The 13314-nt window shown below is 39.3% G+C and overlaps 1 protein-coding gene across 3 annotated transcripts in view; it reads right to left on the bottom strand.

Moving 5' to 3' along the window:
* The window catches only part of RPS6KA2 (ribosomal protein S6 kinase A2), a 298921-nt gene that overhangs the window by 153246 nt on the left and 132361 nt on the right, over positions 1-13314 (bottom strand). The window lies entirely within an intron of this gene.

The following is a 13314-nucleotide window of genomic DNA, read 5'->3' as shown; positions in this document are numbered from 1 at the left end:
TCAGTAACCTTGACAAAATACTGCTACCAGTTACTTCTGCCTCAGCCATTAGATTAGAAGTAGGAATTGCTAAAACAGAAGATCCTGCTTATTTTGTATTATAGGAAAGCATTACTAAAAGGCCACACTATTATGGTAAAGTCATGATGGGAGTATTTCTAAGCCCAAATATTTATACAGGTAAATAGAGTAACCTACTTGTTTCTGCAGCAAATCTAAATAAACTCCTCACAAAAAACCCTAGCTTGCTTCCTGGCATTTAAGTGTAGAAACTGTTCTGTAAACAGTGCAACGATGAAGCCCAACTTATTATAATGTTCCCCCACTTTCTCCTGCCATCTCCCCCTCCGCTTGGCTTGTTTATTGGCCACACAGTATACTTCCACTCAAGTTTCTGGGACTAGTAAGATTTGCTTGTCTAGCCTCCTATTTTCACAAATCTTACACGAACATTATGTCATTAAGAATACTATTCTTCTGCCTGCATCTGTTGAATTTGACAATGGTTCAAAAGCAAATGACCAACAGGGTAGAAAGGACAATGAGAAAACTGCATCAAGTTTCATTTCTTTAGGACACTAGGCTAAAAATGGATCTAAATCAACAATTCAGTTTTTCAGTAATTTCCTGTGCTCACGTACATACAATTCCGTTCAGATCAACTACAGACACAGCATACTGATAGATCACTATTTCAGAAAAGTAAAAGAGAAACAATATAAGAATCTGACATTTCAGTTTGCATACAGTAGAACTGGTCTCTTCCTGGGTACCAGAACATCTCCTCCTTCCTTTGGTCAGGAACTTCAGCAGCTCAAAATTCATTTACTTGCACTGTACTTAATGAAAACAGATAGAGAGATGAAAACTTTCCATTAATAGTCTTGTTGCAAACAAATAGCGAAGTGACTGCCACCAACAATTTTACTGTTTGTATTACACTAAACTGTTCTGGACATCCAGAACAGCTATTACACTGTTCTCATATGCCTTGAAGATTATTCAGAGGTAAGAACAAAACACTTAATATCTAAAATCCTATCTCTTGGACAACGATTGGAATTGCACTGAGAAGAAGGGGGATTCCAGATTTAACAATCTCAATATAGGGCTCATATAGAACATTGTGATTTCAGACACGGATGTGTTACCATCCTATACCTACATCCAACTCAACCAGATTTAGTCCACCACGTTCCCGGTCTCAGCCAGGGGATGGCTCCCCTTTAGACATCTGTTTATGAAGATACCGGTTTTGTGCTAGACCTGAAGTTGGTAATAATTTAGGATGTACTTAAATCAAGTCTAAAGCCAGAAGACAACATTTATTTGGTGTAGTCCTTGTAGACAACTTGAGGTCACCAGCTAGAAGACACACTGAAGCTGAGGAGTATTTACCCAGGGTAGGTTGCCAGTGCCTTCTGCTACATCTTTCATGTTGGCAGGAAGAAAGAAAACTGATGACAATGCCACTCTGGTAACATGTTAAGTGTCACAACAAAAGCAACACAGGTTTTCTTCTGACTCAGATCTGATTCCAGGGAGAAAAACCAAAAAAAGCAAAAATAAAACAAACAAAACTAAACAAAAGAGCAATTTGGATTTACTTTTCATTTTGCTTTGAACTGTGTAGGTTTGAACTGTGACAGGTTTAGACTTCATAGCACTTTATTTAAAGGGAGAAGTAGCCCTCAACTACCAGGGTAATGTACTTTGGAAAAAAAATTGATTGTTTTTTAAACATAAATGCCTAAATTAACACAGGCTCACTCAATTTGTAATGAAATTCCCAAGAGGAACTACACAAGCTTACGCCTTTTAGTTGAGATGGATGATGATGACACAACTGAGCAGAAACCATGCAAAGCCATTAGGCTTTGCGTGAATTCACGCAACTGAAATGACAACATAACGAAGTTGGCAGCTGATTTTCACTTTGAGGTTTTTCATTCAAAGTTCAAAAGAAAATTCAGAGGGTGCATACCAGAGGAAAATGGTAACATGGATAGCTTTATTTCAATTTTTTCCAAAATACTGTAGATGCTATAGTAACAGTGCTTTAAAAACAGGGTATGGTGCTGTGAAAATGGTTCTGTATAGACCTAAAATCTCAGACAGACATTCATGCTCAGTTGGAAGCTGAGTTGAGTCAGAAGTATGAAACCCTCAACAACACATTTGGGAGCCTGTGGTGCAGTGGGACTCACTAGGAGCTTTTGCTTCTGCTCCCTCTGAAAGGGAAACAATCGCAAGATGTTTGAACTATGGAAAGTCAGAATGTAGAGACATCTGAAAAGAAAAAGGTAAAGACTACACGTATCAGAGAGACATTTCTGAGATACATAGTAAGAACTGTATTAGGGATTTGCTTTGGAGCTGTCTGGCCATCATTCAGCCTCCAAGCTGAGTGTCTCCTCTGAATCAGCACTTCCTAACATAAAGCTTTGTATTTACTGATGACTCTTGAGTTACCTCAGTAAACTGAGTGTGGAAAGTGTCAAAACAGAGACAGTGCAAGAAAAGCAAAATTATGCGATTCCCATTGTCTGAGACTAAAGCATAAATTAAAAAAAAAAAAAGCTGAATCAGATGAATGACTGGGAGAAGAAATAAGATGGAACTGTTATCTTACAAGGGAAATATCTGAAAAGGCAAAATGAGAGTTTGAGTAGATACTAGGAGCCCAGAATCAAGGGCATGGTGCATGGAGCTTTGCATTTGTGTGGTCCAGCCATGGGAGTCTACGCCCCAGTGCAGAGCATATTCCAACCCTCAACCTTTATTTATGATAGGGAAGCAAAGTCTCAAGGAGAAGCAAAGAATTGTATCACAGGAATGCAGAACAACTTGATTTCTCCTTCTCAGAAACAGGAAAATGGGGAGTTGATGTGCCTCCCCGAAGTGATGACACAAAGTCCCAGGCAATGACAGGTCTCTGGTGACCAGAAAGATAAATGAGTGCTTATAGACTACAGTGGTACTCCATGGAGAGAGCTCTATTCTTATTTCTATCTCAGTTCCATAAACATCACACTAGCAAAAGAATATAAAAAGCAAGGGGAAAAGGTCAAGCTTTCTCTTGGCTGTGGTGTGTACAGTATGTTAAATGTTTTGTAAGTCTACAGCTTCCTGGGGATGGGTTATAATCACTACGGCTGTGCATATAGAAAACAACAGGGAGGAATAGATGTTCACAGAAGAGACAGAGAAAAAAAAAAACTAAACAGATCAATAAAAATCAAGTGGTAAAAACGGGAAGCAAAAGTCCAACCCACTTCCTATAAATAAGGCTCTCCAAAAAGCTGTTTTTGAAATGACCCAGACTGTCTGCATTAGAAAAGATTACATTTTTAATCCACTCATTTGAACATACATTATGAGAAAGATGGAAATATTAAATCCAAAACTTAAGACCTTTCTTATAACTCAGGGGAAAAAACTTCCCTAAAAAGAAAGATGCCCAAGAACAACAACAACTATAACATTAAAAATGTCTGCCTGTTATAGTATTTATTTAAATACGAGCACAACTCAAATGAATTTTATGACCTTTATAAGCCTATTACAAAATGAGAAAACACTTGTAAGCCAAGCAGGGGGAGAACAGGTAGTTGGCATAATTCACATGATTTTTCTAAGTAAACTTCCACCCTTTAATAGATACCAATATCAATTTTCAAAAGTAAATTGGCATTTAAACTTTATCCTGGAGTTTGGAGAGAATATTTTCAAAAAGATAATCAGGATGAAATTAATACCTTTCAGCTGATAATCACTATAGGTGGTGTATGTTTTGGATGGAAGTGACAGTCCTCAGTAAGGTCACTTCCATAATTGTTAATTAATCATTAATAAATTGTGTTCCTCCAAAGGTCCCATTTGGGATTTCCCATCTGGGGAAAAAAAAAAATGTTTGCAAAGTAACAAAACACCTGTTGTTGAGAGTGCTTTTAGAAATTCATTTCATCCTATCGGGCCATAAGACGTATTTTTCAGCACGTCTTTTCAGAGAAAAGTAAATACAGACTGAATTTCTCTGCTGTGCAAGAAAGGGTGCTATAGCATCAATGGCATTAACAGCTGTGAGAAGGACCAGGAGAACTTCTGGATGCTGCCATATTTGCAACAGAGGGAACAGTGGAACAGAGGGAAGTAGCTTAGGAAATACTGTCTACATCTACTGTACAGGTGTAGTAAGCTCTGCTGCCCATCATCCTTACTAGCATTGTCGCTCAATATTTTATGAAGTGACATTAAGTTTTTCACAAAAATATGAAAAAATGCATGTACCATTTGATGTATTTTGTAAGGATTTTTGTAAGGATTTGATGTTTTGTAAGGATTCCTCAATTCTGCAAATGCAAACTAAAAAATATACACTAAGAGAAGTTAATGCTCATGGGAAAATGGCTTCTCCAGCTCTGGTAACACTGGCAATTTATATATAATATTGTACTCGTGCAACTGTCCCTTTTTTCAGACCTGAGATGATGTTCCCGAAGTGCTCATCGCGACATTCAGGAGCTAAGGAAAGCTTGAGATAGTCACCAAACTAAGGCTACTGTACCTCTGCAGTTTTTAAAGGAGAAAAAGTCTCTCCCCACTCCCCCAGTTTAATTGGACCAAAGGTCTGCTCTAGTAAGTCTGCATATTTTTTGTTTTAAATTTGCAGAAGAGTGAAGCAGTTTTATTACCTCAAACTGGCATGCATCATAAACCCAGATAACTTTGCATCAATGTAGAGACTGAGAGGGATTAGCTGATACAAGCTTCTGCTAGGGCTTCCCTGCTTTCGCACAACACAGCATGTTTTCTGTGTAGATTCACATAACACCCATCCACTTCTTGACTGAGTCTAAACACAGGGTCCCACCTTTGGAGGAAAAATTCAAGAAAAATTGTCAGAATGCAAAAATAAGAGCTAAGATTAACTACCATGCTTTCTTTTCCTCCTTTCGTGCCTATTTCACTGGCTAACACATTAAAAGAAGATAACTCCCCAGAGTGTGAGAATCTGGAAAACAATGGCAGACATCTTCAGAAAGGCATATAATCTTTCAAATTAAGGCTCTGCAAACTGTTTGAAATCAGCTGGAAAATGCCAACATTTTCATATTATTTTGTATTGCCACTACATGAAAATCATGCACATTTTGAAAACGTCTTGGTTTAGATAACTTGAAAATGCTGATTTAATGAAATGTTAAGGAGTTCATTTGAGAAAAAAGACCAGTGATTTTACGTGCCACGAAAAAGCTTCAGGTCTTTTTAACATAGTGAAATGTTATTAAAAAACGTTGGAAGTATGTGCTATATAACATCTGCACACATTTAGTAATCAAAAATTCAGATTTGGTGATATGAAACGTTCTTTAACCGTGTCATGGAAATAATCCAATATAAAGCCTAACTTTCAGGTAACAGTTTAGTTAGACCTGCAATGCATAATCATACAGGAATAAAGTAGATACTGTGCAGACTAGCAGATCCAGCAGCACTTAAGATATTTAGACAGATGACTTTAAAATGTATGCAATTGCAACTTTTGCTTGCTGTCCCAGGCATTTTCTAGTCACAGACTGAGATTGTCTCATACAGGAAAGGTGGGTGTGGAGATGTGCTGATGCAAAAGTTAAAGGCAAACATATCTGCCAGGACCACAGAGCCTGGCCATGAGTTGCTCTCAGCAGAAATAGAGAAGACAACATTGAACTACTGCAGGATTTTCTTTGTTACTCACTAGCAAAACAACAGAAGTTTCCACTAAAGGAAAAAAAACCTCCCTGAACCCAAAAAATACAAATATCCACCCAAGCTTTTTACTTATTTGTCAGGAAAATTACTTATATAACCATCAATGTATTATGGGGGTTTTCTTTCATATCTATCAGTTCTTAACAGTTTGCATGTAAATTATATAGCATGTTGGGCCTCTTAGCAAACAGCCAAAGGAATTATTTCTCTATCCAAATGTTAGACCGAAATACCAGCTTCTGGGATGGCTGGGCTCACAAATACCAAGAACACATCCTATTTCTCCAGTGTTACCACCCCAGAAGAGGCTCAATTCCAGAGCACATTCTGTAATACACAGTTCTCACCACCACCTAGCTCATTCGCTGTGTATGGCACACAGAGGCCTGTGCCGTATTGGTAGCTGAAGGAATTGTTCGATTCTTTCTCTCTCAAAAGGAAATACAGATTCTTGCTGCTTTTACATCAATAATGAAAAAGAAGGAAAAAAAGAAATAGGGATATGGTAAAGCTTTGCGCTAGAAAACATCTTTGTGCCAATTTGTATATGGAGATGTTTAAGGCTCTGTCATGTTAACAATGATAGAAGAGAGTACAAATTCAACACAGAATAAGTATTCGTCATAGCTTTTAAGACCAACCTCTAATATTTCTTTGGAACAGAAATTTTGTTCTTTATTATGCTTTACATGTTATTTCATTGCTTGTAGCAGAAACTGAAGCTGCTACTAAATTCTGTAGATTTTAAACTGAATTTCCATACAACCTTTTAAAAATATCACAGAATCATCTAGGTTGGAAGAGACCTCCAAGATCACGTAGTCCAAGCTCTGAAAAATACCTAATCATACCAGTTTTATCCTTATTGAGTTCTACAGAATATATATATATTAAAAAAAAAAAAAAAGCACAGCATAAAATTTCAGGCCCTGAATATATATAATATATGCATAACATTTATATGTGCATAAAACATATTCCACACCGTTACCTGAATGTTGAAGAAAATCCTCTTTTCCTGCCTACCATCGTTCCCAGCTCCCCACCACTTTATACTCACACCATAACAGGCCCCGGCAGGCTGATCTCCCGGCACCCAGATATTCTTAGAGCTGCCCCATGCTGCAGGACTGGGCTGACCCTCCAGTTGCACATATCACAAGAGGGTACCGCAAACTTGCCTGAAGGTTGGTACTCCTGTGAGCAAGCAGGCCTGGGCAGCCTCTATTGTGTGACAAGAGGTAAAGGACAATTTAACAGATAACATCACGCTCGCTCCCCTCCCCCTCATGTGACCTTCAGCTTATTCATAATAACGCTTGAAGAGAACCATTTACTGCCCTGGGCTAGTCACGCACAGGTCCAAATTTGGCCCTGTGGTAATGAAGCACAACACACTTTAATTACACCTGGAATTTAAATGAGCTTATTTCATAGGATATCTGGTGTTTAACTAATTATTGTTATTGGAAATGTCTGTCTTCTGCACGTTCAATTCTTTGCACGTCCAGTATCATTGGACTCCTAGCGCTCAGCTAGGGGACAGCTCGAGGCTTTCCCACATCCTACAGTGAGAGCAGCTCTGCCAAAATTCTGATGCTGGTGGTATTTCCAGACAGTTTAGGCAAGTTGACTACAGGCTGTTCCACTAACCCGCATCACCTTGTACTGCTGACTGGGGGCCAGGCTAACAAGCCCCAGTAACACAGCAAGAGAGGAAGGAAGAAGGGCTCAGGGCAGTTAAATGCTCTCATTCCGACTGTAGATGACAATGCTTTCTTAGGCTAGATAAACTGTAGTGCTCCACATGCTGAGACAGTCGAAGCTCTGAAATGTGTAATAGCTCCACAAAGCAATGGTAAAGACTGACTCCAGGATTACAAGCGCTGACACACCATCAGGAGCAGCACATTTCAAAGCAACAAGAGCGATTTCACAGCTAAAGGATGGCTGCTCCCTTCTGTCTTCCAAAGACATCCTGTGGCCACCACATCCCCATGCATGCACCCACTGAGGGAACGTGCATCCCAAAACCATCTGCCTGGGAGGTATTTCCCTGTGCTTGAGTGGTAGCTGACTGCAAAGTCCTTGAATAGATGTGTTGCTGGCTTCCTTATACATCCCCAGTCAGGAAGCTAGAAGATAGATTCGGAGGTCCAGTCATCCTTTTCCATTTCCTGAGACTTTGTTCTTCAGGAAGCAAAAACATAGCTGGTGAGAACTGATGGCACCACACACGCACACACCCCTGAGTGCGGAACTAACTGGTGCTTCCCTGCAGTACTGTGCATCTTTCTTAACAGGGCATACTTTTACAGAATCGTTGCAGAAGTGAGACCGTAAGTCTTGTTAAGTGAACAACAGGGACTAGTAAATATTTAGGTTAAAAGTATTTCTACTTCAGTAACTGGTAAATAAACATAAAAAGCTTTTTTGTTCAGATTTCTGTTTTACTTGAGAGAGTTGTCTGTGAGGACACAATTGCAAAGAGCGCGCACAAAACTAATCCTTTCCTGACACTAGCAGGAGAAAGGATGATTCAAATGCTACTGATAATAAAAATAGATGCAGGAGGGCTCAGCCCCCTTGGAAGCAGACTTCTTGTGTCACAGGGTCAGACAGGCCGTAACATTATGAGCTAAAACCTAGAATAAAATTATGTATTTTCCACTTGCATGAAACCAAGTTAGTTCCAATTACTGCTAGGCGGGGCTCAGCTACCCAGTGCATCCACCCAGTTCACCAGGTCCAGCTCTCATCCTCCTGAACACCTACGCACACATACTCCAGGCTCTGGGAGCCGCAGCATTACCTGCTCCACACAGATGCAGTGAAGAGGTGCTGGCCTTTCCTTGTCATTCATTTCATCATTTGCTCATGGCCAGGACCCAACACGTGCTCACCATACCGCTGCGTCATCGCCAGTGGCATAAGGCATGCACGCGTACATCCTCTCAGCTGATCAGACCCATCCCGCAACCAAGTGAAGATATCTTCTGTTACGGGAGGGGGTCAGACTCGCACAGGGTCATGATCTAAGAAGTCCCTAACTTTCAGGAAGGAGGAAAAACATTTTTCCCACCCTACTGCAAAGATTGAGAAAGTGGACCCGGAAATCTTGTAAACACATAAAAATTCTGCTGCAAAGAAAAGGACACAGTCTGTTTTGCGGTTACAATGAGTAGGACAGGATGACACAGGCTTAAATTGCTGTAAGAAAAATTGCGTTAGACATTAGAAAAGCTCTCAGACACTAAGGATAGCATTGTAAAATAAACCTCCTAGGAAGGCTGTGGGGCATTTACCATGGGAAGTGTTTAAGAAGGGACCAGACAAACATGTTTGGTGGAATAGTTGAGATATAGCTGTTATTGCCTAAGGAGGAGGGAGAGTCCAGATCAAAGTTTTTTAGATCTGTCCGAGCCCTTTTTTTTTTTTTTTATGATCTTTCTGTGGACAAGTTATCCCTACATCTGCCTGCTTAATTTTCATTTTCTCTAGCTCAGCTCAGTTAATTTGAGGCTTGGGGGAAGGAGCACATAGTAAACCTGATGCACAAGATACTGTTTATTTGGAATAAAGTCAGAAGTATTTGGAGATTTTTGGAGCAATTTCTTCATTACGAATATGTAAGTATGTGAGTAAGCTCTCTGAATGCCAAAACAATGTAGATAGGTAGACTTATGTCAAATAACTTGAACAATCACATAGTTTCCATCTTAAAAACAGGGAATGTTGGGCACAGAGCTCTGAACCACATGTAATGACACAGCAACTTAAAAAATGAATCTGGAAGTTAGATTTCCTGGCTCCTCAAGTGACCTGTTTGATGGACTACATGCTCCTCCTGCTCTCCTTCCCCTGCCTTGCTTCACTTCCCCACAACCAGGCAATGCAAGATTACAAGAACTGCAGCATTTCCTCATAAAAGTCTTGCCTGCAGCTGGGGGAAGTCAGACTACAATAGCATCGGTAACTTCTGCTATAACAAGGACACACATCACAAAAATTATAATTACCAAGGGAAAAAAAAAAAATACTAAAGCTGCCTCAGGACTTGCACCTTGCAGAACTGATCTTGGGCTGCTAATCTTCATCCCTCTTCTTTATCTTGCCTCTTTCTGTCTAACATTTGACTGAAAGAATATATTCCTCCACAAGATGATTATCTATAAAAATAAGAGAGAAGTCAGAATTAAGGACTCACTACTGATAAAGAACAGTATTGGTGGACAAGTGCAGAAGAGTTCACACATGTTTGCAAGTGAAGCGTTGATCCAGCCCATTGTGCAAAAGGAGACGGCTAGCTCAGCATTTCCCAGCCACTTTCCTAAGGCTGCTGTAACTTAAGCCAGTAGGAAATCAGAATCCAAAGTGAAGATTAAAACTGAAAAACTCTCTGAACAGAGTATCATAAAGCCAGTGCCTGTCCTTCTGCACTATTCCTTACCAGACTTGATAGTCTTGCTTCAATTTCCTACACACCAGCATTGGAAGCCAAGGAGGACCACACTCTGGTCACCCCCACAGGAGGTCCAGCCTCTCACAGCTGGCTGAGTTGAGAGAGGCTAACTCAAATTTAATTTGGAGGCTGATTTGGAAAAGGTCTGGTAGGCTCTAAGCCCCATATATAGACGAAACAGAATCTGGATTCACCATTACCAGTAAGACAAAACAAGAATTAAAACCATTAAAGAATAAAGATTTAAAAATGCACTAGGAGTGCAAAAGTCAAGAAAATCTCCAAAAAGCATCAATGTCAGTGTTTTAATTGGTCATTTTATTAAAAAAAAAAAAAAGGCTTTTGCGTCACTGGAATAAATACAATCGAATTCTTTGCATGCTTAAGTCTTTCCTAGCTTATTCAAATGGCATAGTTAACTTTTGATTTATAAATCAAGGATGTTGCTCACTGCTATAAGATGCATTCCACTGGGGCTCAAAGTCTTTAGCAGAGCCACACTGCGCGTACATTCTCCTAATGGTTTCACATTCATGTTCATCAACACTCAGCAAGAACCATAAACAAAGCCCATCTCTCGGATGCACACATGCAGTTCCCATTGACTTTGCTGGATTTTCAGCTGACTTCAATAAGAACTCTGTGTGCACGCAGAAGGGCAGAACTCAGCTCTGCACATTTAATAAAATTACATCACTAGATACCTTATAAATGAAGGGCAACACGGGCCATACTGAAAAATAACAAACTGAAAACCCGAAGTATGGCCAAATCAGTTCAAATTTCAGCCAAGTTTTCCCAGAAAAATAAAAATGGCACACATTTTAGGCAAGATAAAAGTCCAGCGATATCTTATTCATCAGAGTGTGCTCTGCAGGACTAAGTGGGAAACCTATCTACATAAGGCAATGATCTTGTTGTCTCAGATGGAGCAATGATATTGGCATATGAAATGATTAAGTAAAGGTCAAGTTACAAGCTGTGATTTGCTAAGTCATTTCTGCTTCTATATCCCTGCTCTGTAAGTTATGAAGCTCACTGCAACTGGATTTAAAGCATAGCAGAATACCACAGAGGAAAACGTAATCAATCCTACAATATTAACAACTAATACTATATTATTTTGAACCTACTCCAGCAGTGGTATTTTAAAGATTTCAAATGCTTGAATCCAGAAGCAACTATCTTTAAGATAGATGCTTCACCCCTCTTCATGACCCCAAAAAGAACAGCGTAACAAAAATCCCACACAACTTAGAAACAGCAATCCTCTTCCAAATTTCAAATGACATCTAGCAACACATAATTTCTGCCAGGTATATTAGCTAAGGCACACTAAGCAAAGCAATGCCACATGTGTTTTCTCCAAATTTCTTCCCTTTATTTTACTTTTACTCATTCCATGATGTAATAACCTGTGCCTTTTTACTGCCTCTTTAAAAATATCTACCTATTAGGATGAAGAATATTCTGACTTCTAAAAATCTAACTACCAACAGGCCTCTTTGCACTTTCTTTTTGGCCGACAAACGCTCATTAGCCCGCAATTACAAATTTATACACAAAAGTACTCAGAGATGGAAATCACAGAGGGGGCTTGATGTTCATGTTTGGTTTTTCCCCTCTAAGCAGGAACATCTCAGATGATTTTCACACTTAAACAGCAGAACAGATTTCATGAATCATTTTTTCTTCCTGGTTGGAACAACCCCTATTCCCTGTTGCATTATAATACTGAGTCACTTTGCATAAAGTTGGCTATTACTGCCAAGCCAATGGAGAGAAGAGAGAAGTGGATGTAATGCTCTGAACTTACATGTGCAACAGGATACGTACCAGGATGCTTCTTGAAGCAAATTATTTTAAAAAATATTTAAAATTAGAAAATAAAATCATTATAAGACAACTCATGTAAGGAAAAACTATATCAGATATTGAATGTAAATGTCCAGTGTATCTAATATAACACTGGTGATCAAAATTATGCTAAAAACTCCCCCCCCCCCAAATGAAGTAAAGGTCTGGCCAGTTACAAATACTGAGCTGCATTGGTCATTCACACTATATAATTCAGTAAGTTAAATAATTATTACGGTGAAATCTGTTTCTCCCAAACTACAACATCATCAAATGACTAGTTATGAGGTCTGGTAGGGCTCTGCTGTCTCAAAATTGTCTCCGCCTAACACGGCACCCTGAAACTGACAGCCCGTGAAGACACTTGTCTATCTCAGGAGAACTCCTTCATGCAACTCAGCGACTTCAGATCTATTTTCTGTTGGCTCTGATGGAGCATGAGCCTGGTGAATTTATAGTGTGTTACAAGAAACATTTATTTCAGCTTAGCCTTTGCAATTAGGGGTTCACAGCATTATCCCCCTCAATCCTGGAGTCTTAGGATTGGTGGAACAAGGGAGCTTTAACAACTGATGTCAACTTCCATTTATTAGTTTTACATTTATAACTCAATGAATGAAACAAAATCAGGTACCTTACATGATCATTTTTCAAGGAAACTGATTTTAAAGAGTTAAGAAAAAAAAAACAGCCCCAAACTCTGCTTTTCTGCATGTCCCGTTTAAGCAATGACACATGAAGAACTTTATGTCCAAACAATTACCTAGTACTTTAAATAGGACACCAAGGGAATAAGATTTTAAAATATATTCACACAGCATGAGACTAATCCTTCTCTTGGGAATACTGGTGCAAATCAGAGTAACTCCTCAGAGGTCAGCTGAAGTACACCAGCATAAAACAAATGTGAGACAGAGGAGAATCAGGCCCCATCTACCTTTATTTTAATGCAGAGGTTGCAGATCATCTACAATGATAAAGTGAACAACATAAATAAAACTGACATTTATTCAATTGATCTCACTTCCTGCCAACTATTCACAGCTCCAAATATAGGGCTGAAGAACAATGGTTCAAGGAAGAGAGGCAGAAATCCTGCTTCTACCCCATTCACATATTCCTATCTGCCAATACCTCCAACTTGAACTGCTTTTCATCTCCCTGTAATGCTGAACTGCTTTAGGTTTAATTTGACGTTGCTCCCCAGCTCCTGAAGAACAACTTCTCCTTACAATAAAATA

The sequence above is a fragment of the Anser cygnoides genome, chromosome 3, assembly GCF_040182565.1.
Source record: "Anser cygnoides isolate HZ-2024a breed goose chromosome 3, Taihu_goose_T2T_genome, whole genome shotgun sequence".
NCBI lineage: Eukaryota > Metazoa > Chordata > Aves > Anseriformes > Anatidae > Anser > Anser cygnoides.
The sequence above is the reverse complement of the archived record's forward strand: the minus strand, read 5'-3'. Positions and strand labels throughout refer to the sequence as shown.